Raw genomic sequence first — 18,379 nt, 5'->3', positions numbered from 1 at the left:
TCTTAATTAAGTGAGTTTTTTATATTATTTTTAATTTACTAAGATGTTTGTGTCGCGCTTATTTTATTTATTGTTATTTCTTTTATTTTTTCTTGTCAGACTTAATTATTTACTACTGAAGAAGGTCCAAAATTGTGTGACCGAAACGTCTAGAATTATTGAATAAAGACAAATTATTATACACGACCATCCTGTATTTTTATGCTCGTATCGGCCTTTTGTTTAAATATTTTTGACTATTTCACGAGCGATTGATGGAATTTATTTTTATATTTGTCAAAACGCGAACGCATTTAATTTTTCTATTTGATTATCTTTTTATGAAATATTCATTCACAATTTTTTGTTCCATCAGTTTATTAACTTTTGCTTCATTCTATTTTTAATTGTTTATTCTGTAAGCTTTGTATTTTTTAAGAAGAAATATTTTTTTGTTTCGAGGTGCTGCGACATTGTTTACAAAGCTTAAGAATATTTATATTTTGACACTTAATCAAATATTTAATAAATATTTATATGATGTATTAGCTTTACGTTTGCTTCATTTCTTAGGTTTGATTATAAACTGCGATCCGTAACCGATCTTTCGTCGCGCTGAAGTCAGTTCACTTTGTCGCTGCTATTCACAAAGTACGTATTCTATACATAACGCGTGCTCGCGAACTCGCGTAACAAACTCGTGCAAAGAAAGACCTTTTTAGTTTATATCGTTCTTTTGTCGGAAGAATGTCTGTTTATACTTAATATTAAAATTAACATCATTTTGTGTATAGTTGAGATTTTGATATTTGAATTTAATTTTTATTTGGAATAAATTACAATGAAAAATATAAAAATGTATTCCGAAACAATATTTTTTGTAGTTTATATTAAAAAATCATAACTTTTTTATATTCAAGTTAAACATGATCTTGATGTACTAAATTTGCAAAAAGTGTGATTTGCGACAATGTAAATGTTTTTGTCACGAGCATGGTCAATCGGAGTAATAGAGCAAATACACGATACACGTATATTTTGCTACTTTCGTATACAATAATTACGCTCACGCAACTGTGCAGCTCATTTTTTTTTCCTTCACTTTCTATTGCCGTCATCGTCGCAAGTCCATTCACCGATCCTGCCGACCAAATAATGCGCTACTTTAAGTATCTATTTGTGCATTCCTCACGTTTGTATATTAAGAATGCGCACAGGCGTGTATGTATATGGAAGAAGACACGAGAATCGACACCGCAGAACGGTGCACAACAAAACAAACGAGAGAGAAGAGGAGAAAGACTATCTTTCTTTCTTTCTCTTACGCACGTGTGAGTATATGAACGTACATACGGGTGAGAGAGAGAGAATTTCCTGTTGCGAACGCCTTTGAACGCATCTGCTTCTTAAGTTCAAAACACGCGCGAGCGCTACCAATATAAGTCACAACATCCTTGTAATTAGAGAATTTGTCCTAAAAGAACTTTTTGAGAGATTTTGCTCTTAAAATAATTTATAAAATATATACACAGAAAAAAATTTATATGCTCATAAATAAAATATAATATTGTGTGAAAACGTTATATCGTCACTCCTTATATATAATTACATAAGCGTCACATACCGAATTTTCAGTTTATTGCATAGTGACACTTAGAAAGTCATGTTCTTTATGGTCACCAAATATTAAAAAAAATATATTTATAAGTAAGGTAAAAATTTTAAACCGAAAGATCCCTTAACTAGAGAAATTATATGAAGCTTTAAACTTTTAAACTGCTCTTCTCTCAAATTTGCGTTTTGGAGTTACGGGATTATACGTAGGGAGTGACGATATTATGTCCTTTTAAATTAAGTATTGAGACATAAGACGTGAAATTAATATGTTCAGGTTAAAAAAATAGTACTTTATCTATTTATAGAGTATTTTATTTATTTTAACAAGTCACAAATAAAACTAAATGAATCATATTTTTACGTGCAGTAGGTTTATTATTGAGTTTGTCAAATATGTATGTTTCATAACAGAGAATACTCAGCTTGAAACATATGATCTGTTGATTTGCAGACAAAGATAAGTTTGTTCTGCTCTTCAGAAAGAATTATATTCTCGTATCAAAAGGACAGGCACATTTAAAAGTGTAAGTTTATTGTAAATCTCAGGGAATAGGTTTTCTATGTTCGAACGATGTGACCGTTTGAATATTTGAAATCAGAGATAAAAGAGTGAAATATATGTCGAGGCAGAAATGTAAAAAGCAATAGAGTTATAGAAAAAAAAGTGATTATGCTAACTCTGCAAATACTTAAGTGTGTAATGTACAGATTTTTTTTAACAACTAGTCACGATTATCTCGAAAGATTGTTTTTTACATAAGAAAGATGCGGTTTATGACGCATCGCTCTTCAATGCATGATCATAGAGTTAGTAATCCCGGTACAGCTTTTACATATCTCTAATTGATGACAACTAGATAGCTTATTGTCCAAAGTCTAAGTGCGCATATCAAGTACAAGGTACGGCCATCTTTTTTCATTGTATTACTCGTTATGTTTGGCGATTTTACTCCCTCACATAGTGAGAAACTTTGTGTGTGTTGTACGCTATATGTGCTTCACGGTCATTTACACGAGCTATGGAATGCATCGGCGACGCCGCACACAATCGCTCGCGCAGGTGAGGAACCGTTAATGAATCTTGCAGTTTCTTCGACCGTATGTGTTGAGCTCGATATCAGTGATGTAAAAAGAAAAGGCGACGAATTGACGGAAGACGAACTGACCGAACGGAACGAGACTGAAAAATCAGCTTCTTTCTCGGATGCAGAAGAAAAAAATGTTGAGCGAAATAGGTATTTAAATTTGGAGTGCAAATGTGTGACTATTTGTGTTACTTCGTGTAGCGGTTTTTTTTTTTATTTTGTTTTTAAATCAAATTTATTACGTTTGGAGATTGAAGACAGCGAAAAACTTTGCGAAAGTGACTGTCGTCTGAAAAAGTCGATAATATATTTTAGTGTACTGTTTTGTTAAAAATATCTTCACACACACAATTTTTGGTAAAATTTAATTCACACACAAAATATGTCTGCTGAATATCGAGAATCTTGCGTGCTACACGCTTTAGGTAGTTCATTTTTCGTAAGCCTTCACATATTTTTTTTCGATTTTTTTTCTCATACGTGCCCGTGAGAGAAACAGAGAGAAGTATCGGTTCCAGCAAACCCAAAGCATGCCGATACTGGGCGATCTGACAAGAAAGAAAGAAAGAAAGAAAGAAAGAAACGGGAAGAGCAAAAGAGAATGAAAGAGGGCCAGAGCCGCCACTAAGCTAGTACACGGTTGCAGCTCTGTTTGGCAGCAGTCCGCTTCTGAGAACTAACGGGTCCTGCCTCTTTCTCCTGCGGCCCTTTTCCCCACCACTTGCGGCAACACATCGCATACTCCCTCCGCTACATTCGCTTATTCCTTCTCTCTTGTGATACGTGTATTATTGCGCCTGCGTTAGCGCTTCTCGTTTGCATTGCTCGCAAACGAATGGAGCGATCGTCGCGCTGCTTTGGCGCGTCGTGCGCAGTAGCGAGTGCGCATTTGGCGTCTGCGCACTAGCGTAAGCGTGATGTGCTACCGATCGTTCTCAGTGCAGAGATGCCAGTTCGTGGACTTAGTAAGCATTCAGCATCAAGTGGAGGGGATACGCACACAGGCGACAACCGTGTCCGTGTGCGCTCGGCGCTTCGGCCAATGGTTGGCCAACCACACGGACACGGCTGTCGCCTGTGTGCGTATCCCCTCCACTTGATGCTGAATGCTTACTAAGTCCACGAACTGGCATCTCTGTCTCAGTGTAGCACGAGCCATCGTGTGTGTAGGTTGTGGTTTTGTTAATTGGTGCGAACAACTTTTAATACGTGATCTTTTCGTCTTTTTTTTTTCGGGTTGTATTGTTATTTGTTCGATTGGTGTTGAAGTGTGACGATAGAAGTTTGGATTAATGTACAATGGAATATCGATTATTCTTTTCTCTATATAATATATAGAAAGTTAAGTACAGAAACGCGTAAAATACTGACACATGATTTAAAAACAAATGTCGATAAACTACCAGTGAAAATGTCGCTAAAATCTAAGGATTTGAATTTAAATGTGTTATCGTTCTGCTTTTGCAAAGAGAGCAATTGTAGAAGCGCAACGCATATCGTACAGACACATAAGTGGAGAACAATAAAGAAGAGATTGAAAAAACGTTGAGGACGTTTGCTGAATCACAGATACTCCGCAAATTCCACTCGAAAAAACGAGATGCAGTAAATTAATCGGTTAAAATTCCTACTGATATGGAAATGTGTGCTGGAATGCTACTGCGTGGGAAGAAGCGTGGAATGCCCTCACAATCTTTCGTTCATTGCCCGTTACGACAAAGATAATAGACGGTAGTCTTTAAACAGTTTATCAACCGAACGGCTGATAATCGAATATCGTGACATCGGATATTGGCGTCCATGCGGGTGATGAAACGACGCGCGTGCATCTAGACTCTGTTGATGCAAAATGTATAACAGAACCGCGTGCTCTGTTCATCGCCCTTTCGACGGTTACAACGAAGAAAATCCGCTGGCGTTTATCCGCGAAAAACAATTATTTGGATAAAATTTTTCAAGAAAAAACTAAAACACAAAAAATAACGGATCAAAAAATTCGCCGTGTTCCTTTCCTTCTGCCATTGAGGCGATCATAATGGCCCTCGTAGTGCGGTCACGCTACGCTACGGTGCGCCATAGTGCGGAGACTTCCGGCCCGCCACAGGAAGTGAAACACACGTGTTCCTCGGGGCGTGTGTGTTCCCATAATACGATCTGATCCTTCCCCTTCTCTCTCGTCCCTCCTCTCTTATTCCTCTTTTACATCGTCCGGCTCTTATTGTACAGTGCGTTACATATTCGGCAGCTCTCAGGAAAAAGACACATCTATCGTGAAAAATGTGTTGCATACTATTGATCATTTCGTTTGTCAAAATATACGTGAAAAAAAGTGAAGCGGACTCAAGCGTGCTAGAAGACACACTATTTTTCAGCGTTAATATATCCATCGAAAGCAGTACGTAAGAAACGATTTTCTCATTATCTTACATCTAATAAAACTTTTTGACGCTTCCTTTACCTAGTATTCGGTTTTTTTAGAATTTATATGCAAAACATCAAACTCTTTCTATTTTAAGTTGCCGAGCTTAAAAAACTCACTTTGAAGAAAAGTGTTACATGTTTGATGAAGAATTTAATTCCAAAATTAGGCCCTAACTATTAAGTCTAAATATTAGAATGCAAGAATTAGGATTGTTTTAGAATTTGTTTTTTTTTTTTTTTTTTAAATGATCGAATTTGCATTGCACTTAGTTACTTTTATAGATCTGTTATTGTTCAAGAAGATATGAACTTCGAGTATATGTAATTTTTTATCATTTTGAATATATTAGTATAAACAAACTGTGTTCTTTTATTTATTTATTTGAGATATAGTAACCCAATGTTATATATAAATCTCGATATTTTTTACAATGGAACAAATTTTTGTTTTTATTTTCTGAATGTGCACTTGATCGACTAAATTACAGGTTTTTTTCATGTTGACACGTTATTAATGCGTTATGAATGATTTTTCAAAGTTGCATTTATATTTTCCGATACAACTTACAAGCAGAGGTGCTCAACTTATGTTATCAATTTTATTTTCAAAGAATTGAAATATTTGCATATAATTATATATGTAGGTTTTTATATATTAATTATATTATAGAAACAAGTTCTATTGGAAATGGAAGGTTTTCAGATAGAAAAGAAGATGGAATAAAATGAGTATCGATAGTATCATAATCAGTTTGGTGTATAAATTATTAATGTTATTTGCTTCATGCATTTACAGTTTTTTGCTTGTAACTTTGCGCAGCTAGTGAACAACTCAGCGATGTTTCTCTTATGCTCATCGCATTCCTGAATATCGTTGCCGTGCATTTTGGCGCATTTGCTATTTTGCATAAGTATAGTACTAACTCTCTTTATACATCTTTGCATAATTTTCGATGAGTTCAAATTCCGAATACTGTGTGTGTGTGTGTGTGTATGCGTGCGTGCGTGCGTGTTGTGTTGTGTTGTGTTGTGTGTAGACATGTGAAAATAATTTGTTTCGTGATTATGAGTGCATTATATGCTTTTTCACATGTATTCACACTATTCACATCATTGGAAATTGAACTCGTCATAATATTGCTGATTTCAATTACTGTTTGCAGATAGAGTACAACTTTGCTCATTTCTCTTTCTGTTCTTTTTAAAAGTAGAACTAACTGTTAGAACGTTGATTCAACACAAAAGTGTTTTTCTGTGATGTGTGTACAGTTTTACGTAATTGTTTGTTTCTTTCCGTATTCAGCCAAAAGTTCTTCGATTTTCACTTAATTTCCGTAATCTGAAACGAGGAGAGTCAAAACTCTGTTTAACGAGTACGGTCAGCAAACACGTGAGATTTTTTTGTTTTGTACAAAGTCCCGGCTTTCTTTCACGTGCCTTATTACCTCGAACGTTTCTTCTCACCTTCTGCGTCCGTAAAAGTCCAATCGCTCTCACACGTTGAGATATTCCAGATTCTTACGCGTATATACGTTGTATTATAGTTAGGTGGATTGCTTTCTCGCTCACTGCCGAGAAATTGTGAATGCAAACTGTAGAAGGCTGAGTTAAGGACAGGTACCAGTGGAATGCCGTCTTCGGACCGACCGGCTGTGAGTCTCGACCTCCGTGTTTCCATCCATGGCCTTCTCCTTCGATGCAATCCAAACAGTCTCGTAACATGAACCGCATGGATCTTTATGAATAACAACGAAGCAAAAGAAGCGGGAAAAGCGCAGTCTCTTCGCGAAAATTATCAAATTGAATTTGGTCTAAACCAAGCGATAATGCAGATAACACTTTTTAGAGACATTAATGTCTCTCTCTACTATATTATTATCATAACATTGCATTACCGAATTACAAGTAAATACGAGTGATAGATATATATGTAAAATAATTAAGTCGATCGTATTTTATTACAATATCAAAAAATATACTTTATTTGGAATATTAAGCAATGCCGATATACTGTCTCGTTTTTTGTTTTATTTTTGTCTAGACATTACACGCGCACAATTTCTTCTTATGTAAACTGTATACCTATTAAAACCTATATGAACAGAAACGTAGTCAGTTTAAACCATTGAAAAGTTAGTTGCTAAAAGTTTACTGAAAATAGCATACTTAAAAAAATTTTTTATTGAGATAAATTGTTATTGAAATATTTTGATATATCAATTTTTCATGTTTTAAATTTTTTATAAAGCTTGGAAATAACACTTACTATATAATATAATTACATATTTAATAATATAATGTAATAATATAATAATAATATAATAATTGTCATAAACTCTCACATTATAAAAGTTAATAAATACTTACTTTTAAATATATGAACAAATTGATTTTACACGTAGAGTTTATAAGTTTATTTAAATAATTTTATATGTAGTTTATAAGTTTATTTTTGAATAAATGTAGGAGAAAGATACATACACACATTTTTTGTACGTGAAACTCGCTCATTTGCCGGCTAAATTGCCAACCGCGAGGAATAGAGAAAGAAACGCTGCGTTATATAGGTGCGCACGTATCGTTTCGGGTCCCCGTGCCTTGTTTACGTCGCTGTACAATTGGGCCTCGGGACCCGAGGCGTAAGGGGTCCGAGGCAGCGTGAGAGCGGGCGCCTTCGCCGCGGAGCATTTAGCGCGGTGGGCGCTCCTTGTCGTTTCCCTCCTTTCCCCGTCTCACCCCTATCGTCTCGGTCTTTCTCCGCTATCCTCCTTCCTGAGCTCTTTCCCTTTCTTTCTCGCACGTCACCGCTATCGTTCTCTCTCTTTCTCTCTCTCAATCGAGTAATTTATCGCGCAGCGAATTCGACTTTTATCTTTTTATCATATTTTGTTCCATTGTTTCTTAACAATATATTGTTACATTGTGTAAAAACAAAGCGTCGCTGCTTTTGTTCATTTTGCTCACGTGTTGAGTATATATTACACACGTTATTAGAAAGGTGTTACAAACTTTGTCTTTCGATTTAGCTGCAAAAAATGATTTGAGAATGATGAAAATCAATAGATCACAAACTAGTATTACAATATCAATAATCGCGTCAGTGACAAACTTTTTCGCAGGATTCCATCGTAATGAGGCTCGTTGTGCAAACAATCACAAAGCTCCAGGTGTTTCTGGAGACTCGGGTCTCCGAATATTCGATAAACACTATAAACATTGAGAGGAGCGTTGTTCTTCATCTTCCTCGAGAATTTTTTCTCTCTTTCAGCGGAGGTAACGAGACGGCCCGCGTGGCCTCAGCTCGGTTCGGCTCGGCTTGGTTCGGCTCAGCGTGCTGAGTGGCGGTGTCTGTCTCTCTGGCGTGTGTGCATGTGCACACGATGAGGACGGACGAAAAGCGTCTGAAGCGGGCCCGACCGCCATGACAGAGCGGAATGCATGAGAACGTAAAGCTACTGACCCTCTCTTCGTCCTTCCCTCTCCTTTTGCTTCTCTCCTCCTATATGCCTCTCTATGTCTTGTTTTTTCGTGCGTTTCGTAAAGCTCCTCGAAGAGGAGCTCCTTTCTTGCCTCTTTCCCTCGTAGACGGTGAAGAGAGTTCACTTTTCTTTAATCTCCATATCAATCTCGCTCGCCAAAATCGCGCGCTCGACTTTTAATTTCACCGATTCGGAGTCATTTTGATTGCGCTTCTCTCAATTCCTTCTCGGATATTCTCTTCATTGCGGTGCCAGTGCCGCGCGCCTTATTTCTCTTTGCCTTTCCATATTGTTAATTTGATGAAGCGCGCATATAATTGACTCGTACGTTTGTAACGCGCGCGCATCGTCTGAGATGTGAAGCGATATATAAACGTGTAACATCTTTTCCGATGTCTTCGCGATTTATGTTAGTATTTTGCAATTTACAATTCTTATTTTTTTACGAGATTGTGTACACTGTCTAACTCTTTAGACGGAACTTAAAATTAAAAATTTATATATAACAGAAATTTATACATACACATATTATGTATATTTATATACAGTTAATGATGAATTTTTACAGCTGTGTATTTCGCAATTTGATTCACGACCAAAGTCTTCTATTCAAACTTTATGTGTAAATGCGTTTCACAGGTTTCAAAGACCGTGCAGATGTGAAAAACCTAAAGTAAAGAAGACGCGACGCCTAGAGAGAGAGTTGGAAAAATATATCAAAAAACAGAAATCGAACCAGCTGGAGAACCTAGTGGCTTTTCGAAAACTGATACCGATTATAGAGAAACTGATTGGAACGCGAGAATTTAGCAACTTCAGGTGCTTACATTAGATGTTTCTTTTTTCCTTTTTCCCTGCATGTTTCTTCATCACGGTAGTCGTCGTCGTGTGCTAATCGGTCACATAACGGTCGCACGGTCGTAACACGACCGCCGCGCGCCGCTGTCGCCGCCGACATGACGTCAGGAGATCGACGACCGTGTGTCCACGTCGCCGCGACGGTCATTCATACGACTCGATGGAGGCCCGCGCGTTGGAATCCGAGGCGTGGAATGTGACAGGATACAGTCGCATACCCGCGCGCGCGTTGTATCGATTTGCGAAAAAAAAATTCATTAATTTACATAGATCAACGATCTACGCGCGATCGCTGCATTTCGTCTGATCCGGTCGGTAGAACCGCGATAAAAGATCGAAATAATTGTTACAATTTCGATGAATTTAATAGTAATTACTTATAGTAATTACAGTAATTTTTCGAGTTTGTTTTTTTAACACGAAATGTTTAAATAACGAAGCTTTGCATTATTGGAATATATCTCACATTGTCCCTAAAAAAATACCGAGACGTCGAATCTTTGAGTTTTGCATTTTATTAATTAAAAAGCGGGAGCGCGGAATGTACTATTTCAAGATTCCGATGTTTACACGAATGTTCGCAGCTTATTGCCTGACGCGCAACGCGCCCCGTAATCAAATCAGAAGACTCTCGTTAATCGCGCATAAACCGCTATCGGCTGCATTGGTAATCGCAGGGGAAACTCGACGCGCGCGAAAGCTGTGCAATAAAGTCCCGAGCGCGACTTAATACCGCGACGGCTCTTCTCCTGGTTGGGTCGTTGACTCTGTGTTTCTTCTTTCTTCGAATCCTGGGGGCCTCAGTCTCTCGTACCAGATCCTCCGCGCGGTCTGTGCTCCTCGCACATACACATATGCACGGCTCTCTCGACTTCGCTAAACCGTCCCTGCAGCCAGGCCTCCCCTCTCTATTCCCTTTCTTCTTTCTCTATCCTTCCTGTGGTCGTACCCTTTAAGCATTCTCGCTCGTCCCTTCCCATCGTTTTTTTGTCGGCAGCGTGCACGCGGATACTTCTTCGTTCCTGCTAGACGGTAAACAACACCACGCCGTACTTCTTCCATTCATATTTCTCCCGCGAGAACGTCTCCTGAATTATTAAGATGCCGACGCGTCCGAAGAAGTATATGCGTCGAATGATGGTAATCGCGATTGGCTTAAATCCATATTTTTTCTCAATCATTGTTACACACACCACACACACACACGCACGATTAAGTGTAAATTTTAATTTCAAAGAAAAACCAATTAGTATGTCTAGAAAAGAAATCGTTATAGTATTAATTAGTATTATTAAGTTATTTTCGAAGAAAGAAATTAGCATTTTTATGAAATTTATTTCCAAAATTTGCAATTTAAAAAAAAGGAAAAAAGTTCTCAAATAGTGCCGAAGCTACGCAGGTGCATCACTCAATTTCCATATCTCTCTTTCGACGTCGTGAATCAATATTTTTCTGCGATAGCTATTCGCGCGCAATGAGAGATCGTTCAACAGGTGCTTGCTTGCTTCTCGACCGGACTCTACTCCGCGGCATGCCGCGTCGACCGAAAAGAATATCATGCGAGAGAAGAGAGGTACGAGAAGAGAGGTAGAGAGAAGCAAAGTCGATGGAGAAAAAGAAGATGCTAATTGGAGCGGCTTGTAGCGTCCAGCAGCTCATGTTAACACGACTTCCAAGTACTCGGCGTGCCTTCACTTCTCTCTCTCTCTCTCTCTCTCTCTCTCTCTCTCTCTCTCTCTCTCTCTCTTTCACTCACTCAATCAATCACTCACTCACATCTCTTCGATTCTCATGAACGAGTATCCTTCAGTAGGTGCTTCCGGCTAGACGCCGGCTACCTTCAAAGAAAAACTTTTTTAGAGCTGGAACGTAGAATTTAAGATGAGCAAGAAAGCACCGGGATACGTCAGATACATGCTTGATTTGCGTAGAAAAAACCGTTGTGTTAGAAAAAAAGATTCTTTAGGAAAAAACTATGAATGACTCTCTAGCAATATAAATTTTGTACTACTTTTTTTCTTTTGCTTATTTTGTCTCGTTCTGTTTCTTTTTTTCTCGTTCTTTCGTGGCTTTTTCTCTTTTTTTTTTGTGTACGTCGTATCCGTTAGTCGGACGCTCGACAAATATTTGCATAAATTCAGAGCGACCGTCTGTAAATTAGAGAAAGAACGACGAGAAAGAGCACACTTTGAAATTCTTCAAAATTCTTTTATTTTCCACTTCATTATCCTTGTATATTTCGCGTTCTCTTATTTGCACTTCTCGTGCTGTTCTTTTGGTCTCAAAAAGTCTTTAGCCTCGACCTCCGACAGAAAATTAAAACAGTTCTCTTATTCTCATTCTACTTCCTCTTTTCTAAAGTCAATCACGTCTGCGTCGGTGACGTGTGACTTTGTCGCGCGTTTCTCTGAATTTTGTCCGGCTCTACTGAATCATCTTGTTGAATCATGTCCTCTCTCCGCTTCGATCGAGTAGTTAGATTTTCTACCAAATGTACGCTGATTTATGGCCATGATAGCGCCCGAGACGAACCTAATCATTGAGAAGTTAATGAGTGATTTGAACAAATACGAAATACAAAGTTCTTGAAACTGAGCGATTATTTTTCATCTCTTTATGCTTGTCATCATTTCGAGTTTGCATCAGAATCAGTAATACATAGTAATTGTAATAGACAATGACTGATTTTGTCTTATCAGTTTTTCGCAAAGTCCGCGAATTAATCAATATTTTTCTGATGATAGAAAAATATGATAACAAGTTTATTCTTGCTGTCACTTGATTGAGAAATCTCAGCAGTGTATTACTCTTTTTTTTTATATTGAAAATTATTAATTAAAGAAAACTTTCTCTCTATCTCTCTCTTTAGAGAGAGAGATATAAAACTTCCGAGTTTCTTGGTCACTGTGTAAACACACATGCGCGCTTGTGATTAGACAGGAATGCGAGATGAGAGAAGGCGAAAAGATGCGCGAAGTGGCCAAAGAACGGCGGTATCCTACGATGCTGCGTGGATCACACAGCGTCTCATCGTAGTCGCGCAAGGGCGAGAAAGAGAGAAGGAAACATCTTCAGCGTGGCTGGAAGGGCGATGGAGGGACGCGGAGGGCTACAAACGACGCGGAACGGAGGGAGAGATGGCGTCGGAGGTGGGGGCAGTGGCGATGTCCTAGCGAAGGTCACGGCCGGGAATGCGGTTTACGTCCGTCGGTCCAAAGTGGCATGCCGCGTTGCGGAGCTCTCTCTCTCTCTCTCTTTCTCTCCCTCCCTCNCCTCCCTCCCCTCTCTTCTCACTCTGAGCGTCTTTTCCTCGCTCTCTCGCTCCCTTCACCTTCCTGCTCTCTTGGATGCCGCCACCACTCCCTCCGTTGGAGCATCCGTTGGCCTGTTGCTATCTCTTTTCTTCTGTCTCTCTTGGGCCTCGCGGCGCGGCGCAGACTGCAGGAATGCACCAAATGCACCGCGCGCTGACCGATGCCCGTCCCCGTTCCACCGCTTCCACTTGTTTACTTCGGCCGTTCGCCTCTCTCGTCGTTCTTCCTTCTCTCTTTTTTCTCGTTATTCTCCATCTCTCCTCGCGGTTCTTCGTTTCTTTTTTCTTTCGCTTGACTACTCCGCCTCCGCGAGCCGCTTTCATATCCTCTGCATCGTTCTGCCGTCGTCGTCGTCGTCGTCGTCGTCGTCGTCGTCGTCGTCGTCGTCGTCGTCGTAGTCACTTCCGAGAATCGCTTCTTTACCACCGCGTGGTGGTGCACCTCTCTTCTCTACACCCTCGCGTTACGATCGCACGCACGCACGCATTTATATCTATACGCAAAAAAAGTACGTTGTCAGGGATACAAAGCGACGTGTAGTCTCGCTCTCCTGCTGCGTTTTCTTTTTCTCTTTTCCCACTCAGGTAAATTTTTATGATCTCCGTTTGGCCTTCTTTGTCATGTCCTTCGATCGCGTTTCCTTTTATGCCCAAGTCTTGATGGTTCCAGTATGGGAGCTTGACCCTGCGGGTCAATTGTCGATCTGTTTCAAAGTTTTCTTTTTCCAGTTTGATAAGTCTACATTTTTGATAATTGGAAATATTTATATAAATCAATAATATTTTCTTATATGCATTTATGGTAAAAACTTGAAAGTTTTGCTATTAAAAAATCTAAGTTTTACAGACTTATGATAAATTCGTTTTCAAAATTTGTGAAATTTATAAACCTAAAATTCTTGCTGAGTATCTCTCGAAAATCACGAAACAAAAAAGAACTTTTCAAGTTCTGCGCCTTGGCGAATATAGCAATAATACTATCGCGAGCAAACTAATGCAAAATCACGGGGTGCAGAGACCTCAGTAGAGATTTGACAAACTCCTTTCCCCTTTTCGACCTCGTCTCGTATATCCCCGCTCTATTCTCGTCTGTCTCTTTGGCCCTGACCTACCCAAAGGATGCAGTCACCCCGCGTATGCCCGACGGGATGCGCACGGAGGGGAGCGGTCTCCGAACCGCGTTCGCAACTAGGAGGAAAAGAGAGGAACGCACTGAGTGAGTGTGTGTATAAGAGAGGGAAAGAGAGATATACACGACGCGGTAACGCACGCTGCGTGCAAAAAGACCGAAAGGGAAAGAAAGAGAGCGAGTAACGTGGCGGGGTGAAAGTGTCGCGGAGAGGGTGCTTTTCACAAATCAATACCTACATTGGATCCCGCGTGTGTACCAGCCATGCAGAACGCACGAAACGTGTCACCCACCGACCCCATGGACGATATATGGCAGCTGCATATACAGCTCAACATATGTCGTCGTGAAATTTAGTATTAGTCAACCACGTCGAATCTTAGATCTCTTTTTACAAATGCACACGTGGTCTATAAGCAACTAAATGTTTTTTTCTTTTGGTTTTTTTAGAAAATTCTATTTTAATTATATGTTGAGATTGAAGTTGTTATACTAATGACGTTTTACTCACTTTTTATGAAAGTACACATAGTGAATATTTAGTTTTAATTATATATTGAAGTGTGCGTAAAATTAGATGACTCGATATTGCTTGAGCAATGATTTTAATGAAGATTCTTTCTGGAGAAAATTTCCAATTTGCTTTTGTAATACAAATCGAGACCGACAATGAGGCGATGACAGTAACTGTAACGAGAACGACGATGTCGAGCATCCGGTATTGTATGTCGTATTACGAAGAGAGGATTTACCTTAGCGAAGTAGCGCTGTATGTATTGATGAATTAAAGTGTCTCACGTTGTACTTCTCACTCAGAAAAACATAGAGAGGCTTTATTGTTATACAAAATAAGAATCAATTTTGCAATTTTGAATTGCACAAACTTTTGTATCTTATTAAAAGAAATTTTAGAAAAATTTTGATAAATTATTGTAAATATGTTTTTTTTCGTGTTTGTTTCAAATAATGTCGTAAACATTTCTAATGCTTTTTGAATGCAACTTGACTTAATTCATAATTGAGGAAATTGGATTTTTGTAAAACTATTTTAATTATTTTTAATTGAAAAATTTTGATTTTATATATAACTATGAAATCCAAAGTTATGGTTGATCTTCACGAATTTTTAATCAACATTGCGTACCAACGTCGCAACGTGTAACCGTGTCTTTGGCGCGACACGACGCGACTCAACGCACTCGCCGCGTATCCGATACGCGCGAGTAGATGTGTGCGTTTGTGGCGGCGACGTCTCGGACGCGGAGATGGTGGGAGACTTCATTCAGTGCGCTTCTCGTTCGCCGCTATGCGCATGCGCCAGCCGGTCGCGCGTACACACGCTACTCACGCTGACTCTCCTTCCATCCTAACGATGACGACGCGACGGTGGCGTTCTCTCACACGCGCACGCATGCGAATATACATACACAGGTTTACGTGGAACCTTGTACTTTTACACGCGACGACGTATACATATACGCGAATAACACGCGTATATTAGCGTTTGCTCGATCGCGCAGTATCTTTCTTCGTATACTTCTTCGCGTGCGAAAGAAGCATGAACATTACAAAAGAAAACGAATATGTGCATGAGAGAAAAAAGTCGAGTGGCTGGACTAAGAAGAACCACACGCTGTCGCTGATTGTGTACATTGTTGTTACATCGCGTCATCTCTCGTATAAGAAGCACGTGCATTTATTTATTTACTTATTTGTTAAGAAAAATTTATTACAAGATTCTTTTTAATATTTCTACTTTATATACGTCATGTAGCATGTCACGATATTGAGAAAAAGATATCGCAATGATATAGTTGCAATGAGTGACAGTAGTAGGAATAGCGTACCGATAATCTAGAAACAAAATTTCATGAATGATAATTTATTCTTATCTCGATCAACAACGTTTGTTTCTCTTCTAATCCGAAAAACAATTTGTCTAGTTCAATTTCGATGTTGCAAAGCAAGATAGATTTTAACTCGGCACAATCTTTTACTTGTATTAGTAAAACTTGTTACACAAATTTCTAACGTTCGTATTTACTTGGTTAATTAATTTTTTTATAATTTCTGGCAAGAGAAAAATAATATACAATACGACGATAAGTCCGCGTGCGCGCAGGCTACACAAATTGGGATGTAAGTAATCAAGATATAATCAAGTATAAAGAAACGGAAGTGCGAATCGGCAAGCGTAATTAATTACGCGAGGTACCGCTAGACGTAAAAACGTTTTCCAACTCCATCCAGTTTTACAACTTGTTACATTCTTCGAGATAAAAAAAATTTTCGTAATACTAATGTAATTTTGTTATCTTTTTTTAAATATTCAGGGGATTGCAAAATTTTTATTATAATAACATTAACTAAAATATAGTATATTACTATAGTAATTACATATATTTATTTTTTTGCGAAATATCTTTTTGAATCTGAAATAATCGACAATGAAATTTGCCGACACGCTGCATACAACTTTGCGCATCGATGGCTTCGACCGGGCCGAAACAACAACACCGGCGCGCGCGTGTATATGTGTTCGGCGTGGAAGCCCCGACGTGAGAGAAGGAAAGAGAAGAAACAAGAGGAATGATGTGGCCGTAAAGTACGGTAGAATGTATTCTGACGTAGGGCCCGTAGCGCATGGCGCGGTGTAGTGCATGACGCGCGTGTTGCATTCCCCCGCGGTGCATTGACTTCGCTTCCCCTCCTGCGCTTCGATCGACACGCCGCGCCACCCTCTTCATCTTCCCCTCGATCTCGTTCCATCAGCTCTCCTTCCTTTCCTCTTCTTGTTCTGTCTCTTTCTTCCTCCGCGTTCCTCGCGTTTGAACTTTCTTCTTCTCTCTCTTGGCATCGGGTTCTTCCACGCCGCCGGTCATATCGCCGCGCACCCCGCTGCCTTCCTTCGGTGCAACGCTTCCCGGCACAACACAACAACATTCCTTCTCTCTATAGCCTCTTCGTAGCGCGGAGACTCTGCTACCAGACTCGATGTCTCTTTCTTTCTTTCTTTCTCTTTTTTCTTATTTTCTCCATTTCTTCATTTTTCTCCTTTCTCTCGATGCATTTCTGCGCGAAAGGAAAAGACGGAAAGACGCGTTACTGAACGATTCCACAAAACTGGTTGCCCGCAAATCCCACGTTCCTCCGATCGACTTGATCCCATCGGACAAGACCACTGCATAGTTTCGCTGCGTATATTGTATCTCGTTCAATGCCCGCGACATACCGTTTGACCTTCTTTTTCCACTTACGAAACTTTACCCGAAGAGAATCAAACGAAAGTTTTGGAGAAAATTTTAACTCATTCTAATGCGTTGTGAATTTGCTCATGTCTCTGACATGTATATTGGGATGGGAAAAAATCAAAAATCTTTTATTAAAAAGAAAATTCATTTCAAAATTTAATAAAAATAAAAAAAAAAGTAAAAATTGTATTTGTTATTATATTTGTATACTTTTCGGCATAACAAAGAATATGATTTTTTTTCTTTTTATTTCGAAAAGATCTTTTAATGCGAAACGTAATAAACGAAAATGTAATAAAACATTTTCTCCATTTAATAAACAGACTTAAATGTCTTTGTCGATAAGTATTTTAAAATGTTTTTTAACAACAGTCTTATATAATTTTTATTATATACTAATACTATAAATGATCTTATTCATGTGCTTTATATATTTGTTTTTTGGAGCCTGTGGCTATTATCGCCACAGAAGGGCAACTTCAATCAAGGAGCAAACTCATCTTCAATTAGAAATCGCGAAGTTTTTCCTTAATTAAAGATTTTATTGTCATCAAAATCGTGCGTTATCTATTTGTCGATGATCAAAAAAGAAAAAGATTCTTTTACCACGCGTTGCACCTGCTCAACCTTCTACCAGTCAGGAATTTGAAAAGAGAGACAGCGTGATCGTATCAAACTATATACAAGATCAGAGCCTTTCAACTCGCGCACGGCCTGCGGTTTGCGCCAAAAGATCCCTATGCATTCACGTGGTCAGTTGGAAGGCTCTGTACAAGATTTAAACCTAGAGTATGTTTTGTAGTTACAATGAGTATATGCTAAGACAGGTGTAGGAACAGATGTAACTTTTCTATATAGAACATCCACAGAGAAAGTTGAAATATTCGTTCTTCGCGAAGAAAAGGCAAGTACATCCAATGTGCTTTCCTCTTTATAAAATCTGTTGTTCACTTTCTTCTGTGATTTTCTTTTGTGACTTGTGTAACCTTTGATTCTTTACGTAACATTCTGATGTTCTCTTTTTTATCTTGTTATAGAATGAAAAATGTCTGTTTATTACATACTGTTTCAACAACAAAAAATACTTATCTGTTTCTCTTATTTGTTTAAGTTTTTGTCAGATATACATTTTTGTCTCTTGCTGATTTTATTTTTTTGTAAAAACATTTCGAGAATAATAGTAAAATATAGAGTTTAATTGTGTAAGGACTAGGATTTTTTTGATTAAAACAATATTGGAGTTAAAG

At 38.6% G+C, this 18,379-nt stretch overlaps 1 protein-coding gene across 6 annotated transcripts in view; it reads left to right on the top strand.

The window, feature by feature from the left end:
• LOC109851612 (serine/threonine-protein phosphatase 4 regulatory subunit 1-like) overlaps nt 1–18,379 on the top strand; it is a 136,115-nt gene that overhangs the window by 101,607 nt on the left and 16,129 nt on the right. The window contains exon 1 of one of the 6 annotated variants that reach the window (XM_020421843.1): nt 3,831–5,076. The exons of the other annotated variants lie outside the window; for them this stretch is intronic. The gene's annotated coding sequence lies outside the window, so the exon portion shown is untranslated. Of the gene's footprint in view, nt 1–3,830; nt 5,077–18,379 lie in introns of those variants that run through there. 6 annotated transcript variants of the gene reach the window in all.

The sequence above is a fragment of the Pseudomyrmex gracilis genome, unplaced genomic scaffold (genome assembly GCF_002006095.1).
Source record: "Pseudomyrmex gracilis isolate BER0280 unplaced genomic scaffold, ASM200609v1 scaffold_0, whole genome shotgun sequence".
Classification (NCBI taxonomy): domain Eukaryota; kingdom Metazoa; phylum Arthropoda; class Insecta; order Hymenoptera; family Formicidae; genus Pseudomyrmex; species Pseudomyrmex gracilis.
Note: the sequence above shows the minus strand (reverse complement) of the source record. Positions and strands in the feature narration are given on the sequence as shown.